This window comes from Balaenoptera borealis, assembly GCF_965194805.1.
Source record: "Balaenoptera borealis genome assembly, contig: HAP1_SCAFFOLD_2400, whole genome shotgun sequence".
Taxonomy (NCBI): domain Eukaryota; kingdom Metazoa; phylum Chordata; class Mammalia; order Artiodactyla; family Balaenopteridae; genus Balaenoptera; species Balaenoptera borealis.
In genome coordinates this window covers 14,300-29,272 of record NW_028121918.1, presented here as the reverse complement: position 1 = coordinate 29,272, position 14,973 = coordinate 14,300, and the positions used below count along the sequence as shown (strand labels likewise).

At 39.4% G+C, this 14,973-nt stretch overlaps 1 pseudogene across 1 annotated transcript; it reads left to right on the top strand.

Moving 5' to 3' along the window:
- Positions 1 to 5,741: 5,741 nt before the first annotated feature.
- Positions 5,742 to 11,459, top strand: LOC309622389 (myb/SANT-like DNA-binding domain-containing protein 3 pseudogene; annotated as a pseudogene). The gene has a single exon. The product of its transcript is annotated as a myb/SANT-like DNA-binding domain-containing protein 3 pseudogene (transcript).
- The last annotated feature ends 3,514 nt before the right edge of the window (positions 11,460 to 14,973 follow it).

Here is a 14,973-nt window from a genome sequence, read left to right as displayed (position 1 = left end):
TCAATTTACATTCCCACCAACAGTGCAAGAGGGTTCCCTTTTCTCCACAGCCTCTCCAGCATTTGTTGTTTGTAGATTTTCTGATGATGCCCATTCTAACTGGTGTGAGGTGATACCTCATTGTAGTTTTCATTTGCATTTCTCTAATAATTAGTGATATTGAGCAGCTTTTCATGTGCTTCTTGGCCATCTGTATGTCTTCTTTGGAGAAATGTCTATTTAGGTCTTCTGCCCATTTTTGTATTGGGTTGTTTGTTTTTTTAATATTGAGCTGCATGAGCTGTTTATATATTTTGGAGATTAATCCTTTGTCGGTTGATTCATTTGCAAATATTTTCTCCCACGCTGAGGGTTGTCTTTTCATCCTGTTTGTAGTTTCCTTTGCTTTGTGAAAGCTTTGAAGTTTCATTAGGTCCCATTTGTTTATTTCTGTTTTTATTTCCATTACTCTAGGAGGTGGATCAAAAAAGATCTTGCTGTGATTTATGTCAAAGAGTGTTCTTCCTATGTTTTCCTCTAAGAGTTTTATAGTGTCCGGTCTTACATTTAGGTCTCTAATCCATTTTGAGTTTATTTTTGTGTATGCTGTTAGGGAGTGTTCTAATTTCATTCTTTTACATGTAGGTGTCCAGTTTTCCCAGCACCACTTATTGAAGAGCCTGTCTTTTCTCTACTGTATATCCTTGCCTCCTTTGTCATAGATTAGTTGACCATAGGTGTGTGGGTTTATCTCTGGGCTTTCTATCCTGTTCCATTGATCTATATTTCTGGTTTTCTGCCAGTACCATATTGTCTAGATTACTGTAGCTTTGTCGTATCATCTGAAGTCAGGGAGTCTGATTCCTCCAGCTCCGTTTTTTTCCCGCAAGACTGCTTTGGCTATTCAGGGTCTTTTGTGTTTCCATACAAATTTTAAGATTTTTTGTTCTAGTTCTGCAAAAAATGCCACTGATAATTTGATAGGGATTGCATTGAATCTGTAGATTGCTTTGGGTAGTATAGTCATTTTCACAATATTGATTCTTCCAATCCAATAACATGGTATATCTCTCCATCGGTTTGTATCATCTTTAATTACTTTCATCAGTGTCTTATAGTTTTCTGCATACAGGTCTTTTGTCTCCCTAGGTAGGTTTATTCCTAGGTATTTTATTCTTTGTGTTGCAGTGGTAAATGGGAGTGTTTCCTTAATTTCTCTCTCAGATTTTTCATCATTAGTGTATAGGAATGCAAGAGATTTCTGTGCATTAATTTTGTATCCTGCAACTTTACCAAATTCATTGATTAGCTCTAGTAGTTTTCTGGTGGCATCCTTAGGATTATCTGTGTATAGTATCATGTCATTTGCAAACAGTGACAGTTTTACTTCTTCTTTTCCAATTTATATTCCTTTTATTTCTTTTTCTTCTTTGATTGCTGTGGCTAGGACTTCCAAAACTATGTTGAATAATAGTGGTGAGAGTGGACATCCTTGTCTTTTTCCTGATCTTAGAGGAAATGCTTTCAGTTTTTCACCATTGAGAATGATGTTTGCTGTGGGTTTGTCATATATGGCCTTTATTATGTTGAGGTAGGTTCCCTCTATGCCCACTTTCTGGAGAGTTTTTATCCTAAATGGGTGTTGAATTTTGTCAAAAGCTTTTTCTGCATCTGTTGAGATGATCATATGGTTTTTCTTCTTCAGTTTGTTAATATGGTGTATCACATTGACTGATTTGCATATATTGAAGAATCCTTGCATCCCTGAGATAAATCCCACTTGATCATGGTGTATGATCCTTTTAATGTGTTGTTGGATTCTGTTTGCTAGTATTTTGTTGAGAATTTTTTGCATCTATATTCATCAGTGATACTGGTCTGTAGTTTTCTTTTTTTGTAGTACCTTTGTCTGATTTTGGTATCAGGCTGATGGTGGCCTCATAGAATGTGTTTGGGAGTGTTCCTTCCTCTGCAATTTTTTGGAAGAGTTTGAGAACGATAGGTGTTAGCTCTTCTCTAAATGTTTGATAGAATTCACCTGTGAAGCCATCTGGTCCTGGACTTTTGTTTGTTGGAAGATTTTTAATCACAGTTTCAATTTCATTACTTGTGATTGGTCTGTTCATATTTTCTATTTCTTCCTGGTTCAGTCTTGGAAGGTTATACCTTTCTAAGAATTTGTCCATTTCTTCCAGGTTGTCCATTATATTGGCATAGAGTTGCTTGTAGTAGTCTCTTAGGATGCTTTGTATTTCTGTGCTGTCTGTTGTAACTTCTCCTTTTTCAGTTCTAATTTTATTGATATGAGTCCTCTCACTCTTTTTCTTGATGAATCTGGCTAATGGTCTATCAATTTTGTTTATCTCCTCAAAGAACGAGCTTTTAGTTTTATTGATCTTTGCTATTGTTTCTTTGTTTCTATTTCATTTATTTCTGCTCTGATCTTTATGATTCCTTTCCTTCTGGTAACTTTGGGTTTTGTTTGTTCTTCTTTCTCTAGTTCCTTTAGGTGTAAGGTTAGATTGTTTATTTGAGATTTTTCTTGTTTCTTGAGGTAGGCTTGTAAAGCTATAAACTTCCCTCTTAGAACTGCTTTTGCTGCATCCCATAGGTTTTGGATCATCGTGTTTTCATTGTCATTTGTCTCTAGGTATTTTTTGATTTCCTCTTTGATTTCTTCAGTGATCTCTTGGTTGCTTAGTAACGTATTGTTTAGCCTCCATGTGTTTGTGTTTTTTTACGTTTTTTCCCGTGTAATTGATTTCTAATCTCATAGCATTGTGGTTGGAAATGTTCCTTGATATGATTTCAGTTTTCTTAAATTTCCTGAGCTTGATTTGTGACCCAAGATGTGATCTATCCTGGAGAATGTTCCGTCCGCACTTGAGAAGAAATGGTAATCTGCTGTTTTTGGATGGAATGTCCTATAAATATCAATTAAATCTATCTGGTCTATTGTGTCATTTAAATCTTGTGTTTCCTTATTAATTTTCTGTCTTGATGATCTGTCCATTGGTGTAAGTGAGGTGTTAAAGTCCCCCACTATTACTGTGGTAATGTTGATTTCCTGTGTTATAGCTGTTAGCAGTTGTCTTATGTATTGAGGTGCTCCTATGTTGGGTGCCTATATGTTTATAACTGTTATATCTTCTTCTTGGATTGATACCTTGAATATTATGTAGTGTCCTTCCTTGTCTCTTGTAACATTCTTTATTTTAAAGTCTATTTTATCTGATATGAGTATTGCTACTCCAGCCTTCTTTTGATTTCCATTTGCATGGAATATCTTTTTCATCGCCTCACTTTCAGTCTTTATGTGTCCCTAGGTCTCTTGTAGACAGCATATATATGGGTCTTGTTTTTGTATCCCTTCAGCGAGCCTGTGTCTTTTGATTGGAGCATTTATTCCATTCACGTTTAAGGTAATTATCAATATGTATGTTCCCATTACCATTTCCTTAATTGTTTTGGGTTTGTTTTTGTAGGTCCTTTTCTTCTCTTGTGTTTCCCACTTAGAGAAGTTCCTTTAGCATTTGTTGTGGAGCTGGTTTGGTGGTGCTGAATTCTCTTAGCTTTTGCTTGTCTGTAAAGCTTTTGATTTCTCCATCGAATCTGAATGAGATCCTTGCTGGGTAGAGTAATCTTGGTTGTAGGTCTTCCCTTTCATCACTTTAAATATGTCATGCCACTCCCTTCTGGCTTGTAGAGTTTCTGCTGAGAAATCAGCTGTTAACCTTATGGGAGTTCTCTTGTATGTTATTGGTCGTTTTTCCATTGCTGCTTTCAATAATTTTTCTTTGTCTTTAATTTTTGCCAGTCTGATAACTATGTGTCTCGGTGTGTTTCTCCTTGGGTTTTTCCTGTATGGGACTCTCTGCGCTTCCTGGACTTGGGTGGCTATTTCCTTTTCCTTTCCCATGTTAGGAAAGTTTATGACTATAATCTCTTCAAATATTTCCTTGCGTCCTTTCTCTCTCTCTTCTCCTTCTGGGACTCCTATAATGCAAATGTTGTTGCATTTAATGTTGTCCCAGAGGTCTCTTAGGCTATCTTCATTTCATTCTTTTTTCTTTATTCTGTTCTGTGGCAGTGAATTCCACCATTCTGCCTTCCAGGTCACTTACTGTTCTTCTTCCTCAGTTATTCTGCTCTTGATTCCTTCTAGTGTATTTTTCACTTCCATTATTGTATTGTTCATCTCTGTTTGTTTGTTCCTTAATTCTTCTAGGTCTTTGTTAAACATTTATTGCATCTTCTCGATCTTTGCCTCCATTCTTTTTCGGAGGTCCTGGATCATCTTCACTATCATTATTCTGAATTCTTTTTCTGGAAGGTTGCCTATCTCCACTTCATTTAGTTGTTTTTCTGGGCTTTTATCTTGTTCCTTCATCTGGTACATAGCCCTCTGCGTTTTCATCTTGTATATCTTTCTGTGAATGTGGTTCTTGTTCCACAGGCTGCAGGATTGTAGTTCTTTTTGCTTCCGCTCACTGCATTGTTTTGATTACTGTAGCACTGTAATATTTTTTGAAACTGGGAATTATGAGATTTCTAATTTTTTTCTTTTTCCAGATTGTTTTGGCTACTTAGGTTCCCTTGAGATTCCATATAAATTTTAGGATGAGTTTTTCTATTTCTGTAAAAATACCTTTGGGTTTTTATAGGGATTGCATTGAATCTGTAGATTGTCTTGGATAGTATTGGCATCTTAACAATATTATGTCTTCCAGTCTGTGAACACAGGATGTCTTTCTATTTTTTGGTATCTTCTTTAATTTCTTTTAACAATGTTTTGTAGTTTTTGGTATACCAGTCTTTCATCTTGTTGGTTAAGTTTATTCATAAGTATTTTATTCTTTTTAATGCCATTATAAATGGAATTGTTAATTTTCTTTTCATATTGTTTGTTGTCAGTGTAGAGAAGCACACTGATTTTTGCGTGTTGATTTTGTACCCTGGAACATTGCTGAATTCTTTAATTTTTTTTTAATATTTGTTATTTATTTATTTGGGTGTACTGCGTCTTAGCTGCGGCACGCAGGATCCTTGCCGCCACATGCGAGATCTTTGCTGCGGCATGCAGGATCTTTTAGTTGTGGCATGCGGGATCTCTAGTTGCGGCATGCAGGATCCCCAGCTGTGGCATGAGCGATCTTCAATTGTGGCATGCAGGCTCCTAGTTGCAGCATGTGGGCTCCTAGTCACGGCATGCGAGATCCGGTTCCCTGACCAGGGATCGAACATGGGCCCCCTGCATTGGGAGTGTGGAGTTCCAACCAGTGCACCACCAGGCAAGTCGCTGCTGAATTCTTTATTAACTCTAACTTTTTTTTTTTTTTGGTGTGGGGTCTTTAGGGATATAAGATCATGTCATCTGTGAACAGAGATCATTTTGCTTTTCCTTTTCCAATTTGGATGCCTTTTTTTCTTTTTCCTGCCTAATTACTCTGGCTAGGATTTCTAGTGCTATGTGAAACAGAAGTGGCAAGGGTCAGCATCCTTGTCTTATTCCTGTCCTTAGAGAAAAAGCTTTCCAGTGTTTTACCATTTAAGTATGATGTTAGTTGTGGAGTTTTCACAAATACCCTTTATCAGATTGAAGTAGTTTCCTTCAGTTTTCCATTTTCTGAGATTTTTTTTTTATCATGAAAGTGTGTTGAACATATCAAATGCTTCTTCTGCATCCATTGAGATACTTGTGTTTGTTGTCCTTTATTCTAATACCATGGTATATATCATTGATTGATTTTTGTATGTTGAACCAACCTTGCATTCGCATGATAAATTCTACTTGGTTATGGTGTATAATCCTTTTCACATGTTGCTGGATTTGGATTACGAGCATTTTTCTGAGGATTTTTCTGTCTGCATTCTTGCAGATATTGGTCTGTAGTTTTCATTACTTGTGGTACCTTTATCTTATTTTTGTGTCACGCTAGCATTAGCTCATAGACTGAGTTAGGAAGTTCCCTCTTCTCCTATTTTCTGAAAGCGTTTTTGAAAGATGTGTATTATTTCTTCCTTAAGTGTTTGGTAGACTTTACTAGTGAAGCTGTGGTGGGCCTGGAGTTTTTTTGTGGAAAGTTTTGTTTTGTTTTTACTGCAATTTTGATTCCTTTAATAGATTAGGACATTTAAGGCTGTTTTTTTCTTCTTGGATGAGCTTGTGTCTTTCAATGAAGTGGTCCATTTCATTTAAATGTTGAGTTCATTGACGTAAAGTTGTTTACACTACTCCCTTATTGTCCTTCTAATGTCTGTAGAATCTGTAATGTCACCTCTCCTGTTCCTGATAACGGTAATTTGTGTTGTCTCTCTTATTTTTCCTTATAAGTCTGGAAAGAGAATCATCAATTTTACTGATATTCTCAAAGCCAGCATTTACTTCTATTTGTTTTCTCTGTTGTTTTCCTGCTTTTTCTTTTATTGATTTTTGTAGTCATCTTTATTATTTCTTTTCTTCTGCTTACTTTGGGTTTAATTGCTCTTCTTTTTCTAGATTTTGGAGGTGGTACCTGAGGTCATTGATTTGAGACATTTCTTCTTTTCTCATATAAACATTTAGTACCATAAAATTTCCCCTAACTACTACTTTAGTGTCATACTACAAATTCTGCTATGTCACATTTTAATTCTGTTCAAAATAGTTTTTAATTTCCTTTTTGATTTTGTCTTTGACCCATAGGTTATTTAGAAGTGTGCAGTTGGCTTCCAAATAATTGTGGGTTTTCCAGAGATCTTTCTGTTTTTTTATTTCTAATATAATTCCATTGTGGCCAGAGAACATACTTTATTTGACTTGCATCCTTTTGAATTTAGTGAAACTTATTCTGTAACTCAGAATTTGGTCTATCTTACTTAAGGTTGTATCTGCACTTGAGAAGAAAGTGTAATTCTGCTGATGTTAGGTGGACTATTTTGTGCTTGTCAATCTAGTGAAATTGGTTGGTAGTGTTGATCAAATCTACTCTGTCCTTGCTGGTTTTCTGCCTACTTTTTTTATCAATCATTTAGAGAGGGGTATTGAGATGTCTGACTATCCTTGCAGGTTTTTCTATTTCTCCTTGCAGTTCTTTCACTTTTTGCTTTATGAATTTTGAAGCTCTGTCATTAACTACATAAACATTTAGAATTATTATGTCTTCTTCATTAATTGGCCCCTTTATCGTTATGAAATACCTTTCTTTATCTCTGCTTTATAGTCTTTGCTCTGAAATATACTTATGTATTAATATAGTCTCTTAGCTTTCTTTTGAATAGAGTTAGCATGGTATGTCAATTCGTCTCATTAATTGTGATGATAATTTGTATTGTTTCTTTAAAAGATTTATTTACTATAAGGTTAATTAAGGAGTCTTTTATACTTACTTATTGCTAATTGGCAAGTATTTTGTAGGGTGGTACTTTGCAATAATGTAAGTGTCCTCTTTCTCATCAAGCTTTTTTTCACTAGCATTAGCATTTATGAATGATTTCTTCCTCAATCAGTTATTACCGTGATTGAGGTAATAATGGTTCTAAATGGTGATTTTCTAACTTCATTATTTTGTCTATGTCTCTTGGCATTCTGAGAGGTAGAGCTTTCCTTTCTGAAGTGTTTGTAAACATATTGAATTAAAATATGTGTCACCACTAACACAAAATGTAGGAGAAGTGTGGTACACAGAATGATAGCCCCACAGAGATGTCTATGTCTGAATCCCTGAAACCTCTGACTTCCTTACAAGGAAAAAAGGACTTTGCAGATGCGATAGAGTTGATCTTGAGGTGGAAGCATCCAGGATTATCTGGTTGGGTCCAATACTATCACAAAAGTCCTTGTAAAGTAAAAGCATGTCAGGAGAGTCAGAGAATGAGATGTGCAGGTAGAAGCAGAGGTCAGAGTTGTACAGTTGGGGGCTGGATTCAAGGAATGTAGGCAGCTGAAAAATCAGAGAGGTGGCTTCTCCCCAGAGCCTCCAGATAGGATACAGCCTGCCAATACCTTGATCCTTTGTTTTCCCTTAGCTACAAGGTGATATCCTTTAGTTCCTATTATTTCCTGTATGTTGGAAGTTAGCTCTAAAGGCTTGATTAGATACATGTTAAATATTTTTGTTGAAAATGTTTCATAGATGGTGCATAATATTCATGATACTAATTTTTTTAAAAAAATTTATTGGAGTATATTGATTTACAATGTTCTGTTAGTTTCAGGCGTACAGCAGAGTGAATCAGTTATATATGTACATATATCCACTCTTTTTTAGATTCTTTTCCCATATAACCCATTACAGAGTATTGAGTAGAGTTCCTTGTGCTCTCCAGTAGGTCCTTATTAGCTAGCTATTTTATATATAGTAGTGTGTATATGTCAATCCCAATCTCCCAATTTATCCCTCCCCCCACTTACCCCCTGGTAATCATAAGTTTGTTTTCTACATCTGTAACTCTGTTTCTGTTTTGTAGATAAGTTCATTTGTACCCTTTTTTTTAGATTCCACATATAAGCAATATCATATGATAATCGTCTTTCTCTGTCTGATTTACTTCACTCAGTATGACAATCTCTAGGTCCATCCATGTTGCTGCAGATGGCATTATCATAATACTAATACTGATCACTGAGTCAAGGTGGACTTTGCTCCCTTCACCCCACTTCACCCAGTGAGACCTATTTTGGGTTACTGACCTCCAGAATTGTAAGATAATACATTTGCATTTGTGGCAATTTGTTATAGCAGCAATAGGAAGCTGATAAAAGGGAGATGTTAAATGGAGTTAATATGTTTTAAAAGTTTTTCCACTATCCAGGCAGAGATAAAAGTTCTAATTTAAGGTAGACTGTAATAAATAAAGAAGACATGTTGTAATCTCTAGGGTACTAAAAGAGTGATGTTTTAAAAACTATAACAAGCTGTTACAAGGGAGAAGGGGAATAATGAAAGGTATTTGATAAATGCAAAATAAAGCAAGGAAGGAGAAAAAGCCTCAAAGAATACTTGGGCCAAATAGGAAAACATCGAGAAGATAGGCATAAACCCCAAAATATTAGTAATTTTATTAAATGTAAATGCACCCAATATTACAGTTCAGAGCAGAGCTTGTAAGAAGGATTAAAAAAATCAGCTAGGGCTTCCCTGGTGACACAGTGGTTAAGAATCTACCTGCCAATGCAGGGGACCTGGGTTCGAGCCCTGGTCGGGGAAGATCCCACATGCCATGGAGCAAGTAAGGCCGTGCACCACAACTACTGAGCTTGTGCTCTAGAGCCCGCGAGCCACAACTACTGAGCCTGTGGCCACAACTACTGAAGCCCATGCGCCTAGAGTCCATGCTCCACAACAAGAGAAGCCACCTCAATGAGAAGCCCGCACACTGCAATGAAGAGTAGCCCCCGCTCACCGCAACTAGAGAAAGCCCGTGCTCAGCAATGAAGACCCAATGAAGCCAAAAATAAAAAATAATAATAAATAAAATAAATTAATTAAAAAACAACTAAATGCTATTCCCAGATATAACATACAACTATATGTCATTCATAGAAAAGTTGAAAATAAATGTATGAAAAATATTTTATGCAAATACTTCCAAAAGATAACTGGTGTGGCCATACTACTGGAGAGGAGAATACTTTATAATAATGAAACGATTAATTCAACAGATAGACATAATATTCCTAACTTTTTATGTAGGTAATTGTATAGCCTAAAAATGTATGAGACAAAAAATGGCAGAACTGACCAGCCGGGGGTGCGCTGCCGCCGCCCGGTGCTCCGGAGCCCGCGGCCCTCCCGGCCGCCCAGCCTGCGAGAGGAGCCGAGGCCGCCCGCACTCGCATCTCGCCGGCCCCTCCCCCGATCGCCGTGGCCGCTGCGCTGCCGCTGCAGGATAGCTAACAGCCAGGAGAAACGTAGTGGAAAATGCAAAACAACGAAATCATAAAACCTGCCAAATACTTCTCAGAATTGGAAAAGAGCATCCTGCTGGCTTTAGTAGAAAAGTACAAGTATGTGCTGGAGTGTAAGAAAAGCGACGCGTGAACTATTGCCCTCAAGCAGGCGCTCGCCCATGAATACAACTCGCAGCCCAGCGTGTCGCTGCGGGATTTCAAACAGCTGAAGAAGTGCTGGGAGAACATCAAGGCTCGGACCGAAAAGATTATGGCTCATGAAAGGAGAGAGAAAGTGAAACGGAGCGTCAGCCCCCTTCTGAGTACCCACGTCCTGGGGAAGGAGAAGATCGTCAACATGCTGCCCGAGCAGCTGTACTTCCTGCAAAGCCCTCCCGAGGAGGAGCCCGAGTACCATGCTGATGCCGCCACCCAAGAATCATTTGCTGTTTCAAATAGAGAACTGTGCGATGATGAGAAAGAGTTCATACATTTCCCAGTATGTGAGGGGACCTCTCAACCTGAACCCTCGTGTTCAGCTGTCAGAATAACAGCCAATAAAAACTACAGGAGCAAAACCTCTCAGGAAGCTGCTTTAAAAATGTTGCATGAGGAAGAACACCATCAACAAATGTCCATCTTACAACTGCAGCTGATACAGATGAATGAGGTGCATGTGGCCAAAATCCAGCAGCTAGAGCGAGAGTGTGAGATGGCAGAGGAGGAACACAGGATAAAAATGGAAGTTCTCAATAAAAAGAAGATGTATTGGGAAAGAAAACTGCAAACTTTTACTAAGGAATGGCCTGTTTCCTCATTTAACCGGCCCTTTCCCAATTCACCCTAAGACGTTGGGATGTGGCTCCCTTGTAATTAATCTGTGTTGGCAAAGAACGTCTGGAACACGAACTTTCGGTCGGTAGCCTGTCACAGAGCTACAACTAGGAAGATGAGAGTGGTAGTAGTCACTTATTTAAGAATACATTCAGGTAAACAGCTGCACCCTACGTACCCCTGAAGTGGCAAAGAAGCTGTTAGAGTCTTCTGAAAATTATCACTATGAGTGCTATCATTCTGAATGTAATGTCTCTTAATTAGAATTCATACAAGAACCATGTGTGAGTATTGTATTTTTTTAATCAAATGCAAGTGTGACTATAAAGGAGTGTGGCTGGGTTTTGTGGGTTTTTTTTTTTTTTTTAAATAGACGTCAGACCTTGTCTATCCAAATGAATGCCCTCCCATTGAAAGTGGCTGTCCTGGGAGGACACACGTTTCTCCAGTGGTGATGCTGTTACTCAGAATTTGCTAGAGGTCTTTCGGAGCCTCCACAAGAGCTATAGCACATTTTTCATTTTTTCAATGTCATCTTTGGAGCGTGGATATTCTGTTTTTAAACGGCCGAACATAATGGAAGGCTGTTTTTTAATGTGGCTCATAGGCTGCCTTTTAAAGCCTTCCTTTCCCCAAAGAGGAGTTCCAAATAATGTCTCCAGCAGGTGTAGCTTTGTTGGAACTAAGGATGTGACTACTTTGAGGGAGAAACGTTCGTTTAGAGCTCTACATTCTGTCATGCTTGTTTTATTAAAAGACAAGACTTGTGATTTTATAGTCACACTGTGTATGTTTTACACAGTGTGTAAAGGTGCTGCCCGCCTCCACTGTGCTACAGTTTTTGGCTTCCTGCTGTAGTATCCTACCGACTTTGTACTACTGAGTAAATGGTTGCCCTTGTTTTTAATCTTTAGCCGCCTAAGGAAAGGCCCTGCCCTCGCCATGCTCCTGGTGCTAGCTGATAGTGATGCTACATAGTCTGCAGAGTATGCAGTTAGTATTGAGCTTTTTCAGAATCCATTACCAATATATTTGGAAACGTGGATTGATAAATGGATATTTTGACTGAGCTGTGATATAACTTCTCCTGTAGCCTAGTGAGAAAAACAGTCTTGTGAGTTGGGCATAACAGTAGCTGGAAGAAGCAAAGTGACAGTTAAGTGCCAAGGCAGGTCAGCAATTTCTGAGAAGGAAAGTTCAAGGCCATGTGGTGGGGAAGGAGCAGTATGTGTGACAGAGGCTATATAGGGAGTGCAGGACGAGGAGTCACGGCTTGAATTCTGAGCTCGGCTCTGTCTCAAGTGCTATGTGACCTTAAGTTACTCCATTTAGTCTTTGGCCCTGGTGTTTCCTGTCTATAAAACAGGAGAGTTGGTCTAGATGATGGTTAGAATCTGCTACAACTCCTTGACTGTGATGTGATCTGCACAGTCTTGGATGAGCACTGCTAACATCATAGTTGTCCGGAGGGCGTGGGTCAACAGGGAGAGTTTACTGCAGTGGCTAAGCTTCCTTCCTTTCATAATTTTGGAATTTGGGTCCCAGGGTCTGTAAGTTCAGTAAAGTACATGTATACTAATACATGCACTGCATAAAACTTAAGTGGATATCAATTTATTTTATACACTGATCATATTTTAAATATCTTAGAGGAACTGGTTATTTGAAGGAACCCTGTGAAGACTAGTCTTCTTTCAAAGGAAGGATGCTTTTGTAAGGATTTGTGTTCTTAATTTAGTTTTTACCAAATGGACCCTTTAGAGAAGCAGCATCTGGAAAAAGTCCCAAGCTTAACCGATTTATGGGAGACAGATTAGGGCAGGGAGTGGCAGGTCCTCAACACAGATGATGTGAACTGAGAAAAGTTTGCCTTTGCTTCACCTACTGAGCCATCTGGAAATCTTAATATGCAGATTCTGGTGGGGGGGCCTGAGACTGTGCATTTCTCACAAGCTCCCAAGTTATGCCAGGTCTGCCTGTCTGGCCACCACAGTTCTGTGTAGCAAGGTTTTAGAGGACCCTGTGAAGCTTTTACCTATTCTCAAAAAAAAAAACAAAAAAACAAAAAACAACCCATTGGGTTAGGTACATTTTTGTGTACAGCTTTGTGCCGGATATTATTCCTCTCCCAGAATTACCACCTAATCACACAAATAACAATGTAGAACAACACAAAAAATGCTCACACACATAATGGAACTATAAAAGCATCGAACTAGGGGCTTCCCTGGTGGCGCAGTGGTTGAGAATCTGCCTGCCAATGCAGGGGACACGGGTTCGAGCCCTGGTCTGGGAAGATCCCACATGCCGCGGAGCGACTAGGCCCGTGAGCCACAATTGCTGAGCCTGCGCGTCTGGAGCCTGTGCTCCGCAACGGGAGAGGCTGCGATAGTGAGAGGCCCGCGCACCGCGATGAAGAGTGGCCCCCGCTTGCCGCAACTAGAGAAAGCCCACGCACAGAAACGAAGACCCAACACAGCCAAAAATAAATAAATAAATAAAAATAGAAAAAAAAAAAGCATCGAACTAATTCCTAACTGAACAAATAAAGGATAATTAAACCAGCAGGCTAAAGCACTTTGTTCTACTGTTAATGGTATTTATGAGTTTATAACAGTTTTCAACCTTGAGTATGCATTAGAAACAGTATTTTATAAAAAATTAGTCCCGCTGGGTCCCACTCCCAGGAGATTCTCATTCAGTTTACCTGGGTTGAGGCCTGGTCCTCTATATTTTTTGGAAGCTTTACAGGGGGTGATGATACCCAATTGGGGTTGAGAACCACTGGTGTAGAGTTCACAAATGTGTCTCATTTGGTCCTTAGTCCTGTGAAGTCCTGCAGAAGTGAGGAAATGATGCTCAGAGAAGAACCACCTGCACCAGGCTGAAAGCTAGTGAACAGCAAAGCAGAACCTCAGTCCTAGGTCTCTAGACTCGAAAACAAATAGCCCCACCTGCCTCCCCCCACCCCATCCCTCAAAGCTATATCGTGGATTTGCTTTATCCTGAGAGCCAGATCACATCTACAGGATACTTGTAATGCTTCCACTCATGAACAGGTACATCCCAATTCATTCCACTTTTGAGTAGTTCCTTACCTGAGGTGGAAATGCAATAATCATTTCTTGCTAGGTGCTGTAGAGAATTGACTGATAAATACTAAGACACAGTTCACCATCCCCTGACCTGCCAAATCATGGACACAGCCCAGTAGGGGATGTAAGGCTTGTACACAGCTATCATGTACTTGATCAGGCACGTCTTCTAGAGCATTTGAAGCTCAGCAGAGAGTGAAGAAACTTGAAGGAAAGCCTGGAGGAGGTGGCATTTGAGCTAAATCTTTAGAGTTGGTATTTTGGTAGGTGCAGATTCAGAAAGGAGAGGAACTTCACTAGATGCAAGGTCCTGTTGAAGATTCAAGACGGTGAGACACATAATTGGGAGGACATGGGGGAATTTCCGAATTGGGCAGTAACATGATCAAAACTGCGCTCCAGGAGGAAGATGAGAAGATGGAATTGAGTTTAGAGAAGACTGGAGTCCAGGAGATGAGGTAGGAGGGTTTGGTTAGGATGAGATGATAGGAGGACCTAGTAAGAAACGAGGGAGACCAACGTGAAGGGCGTTGCCAAAGTGGAATCAGTCAGGCTTGGCAGCACATTGCTTTTGTTGGAGGGGTTGGGTAAAGTTTTAAAGCTAGATGCCGGAAAGAATGATGCTGATTGAAATAACGGATGCATTTCTGGCTGACGTATCCTAGGAGAGGCCTAGACATGAACTAGTGCAGTTGCTCCCACCCACTCAGCCTCAGACACCAGCACCTCCTCCCATCTCCTCTTTGGCTGTCACCTCTTTGCTCTGACTTCTGCCTCTTCAGCCTCCTGTGCTGCCTCTTGCACCTGTTCATCTGACGTTTTAACCCCTCCCTGCTGGGTCCTTGTCCCCCGACTCAATTTGGTGCTCCCTCTGCCATCAGTACCTCCATTGCAGCTGGTGGTGCATCAGTCACCATCTCTTATAATGGCTTCACACTTGAAAGAGCAAGAAAGATTATAGTTGACACTTAACAACCTGGGGGCTAGGGGTGCCCACCACCCCCAGCTGTGGAAAATCCCCTTATAACTTTACAGTCAGCCCTCTGTATCTGCAGTTCTGCATCTGGGGATTCAATCAACTGCGGATGGTGTGCTGTAGTACCCATTTATTGAAAAAAAAATCTGAGTATAAGTGGACCAGCACAGTTGAAACCCATGTTGTTCAAGGGTCAACTGGATTTCCCTTTTTATTTT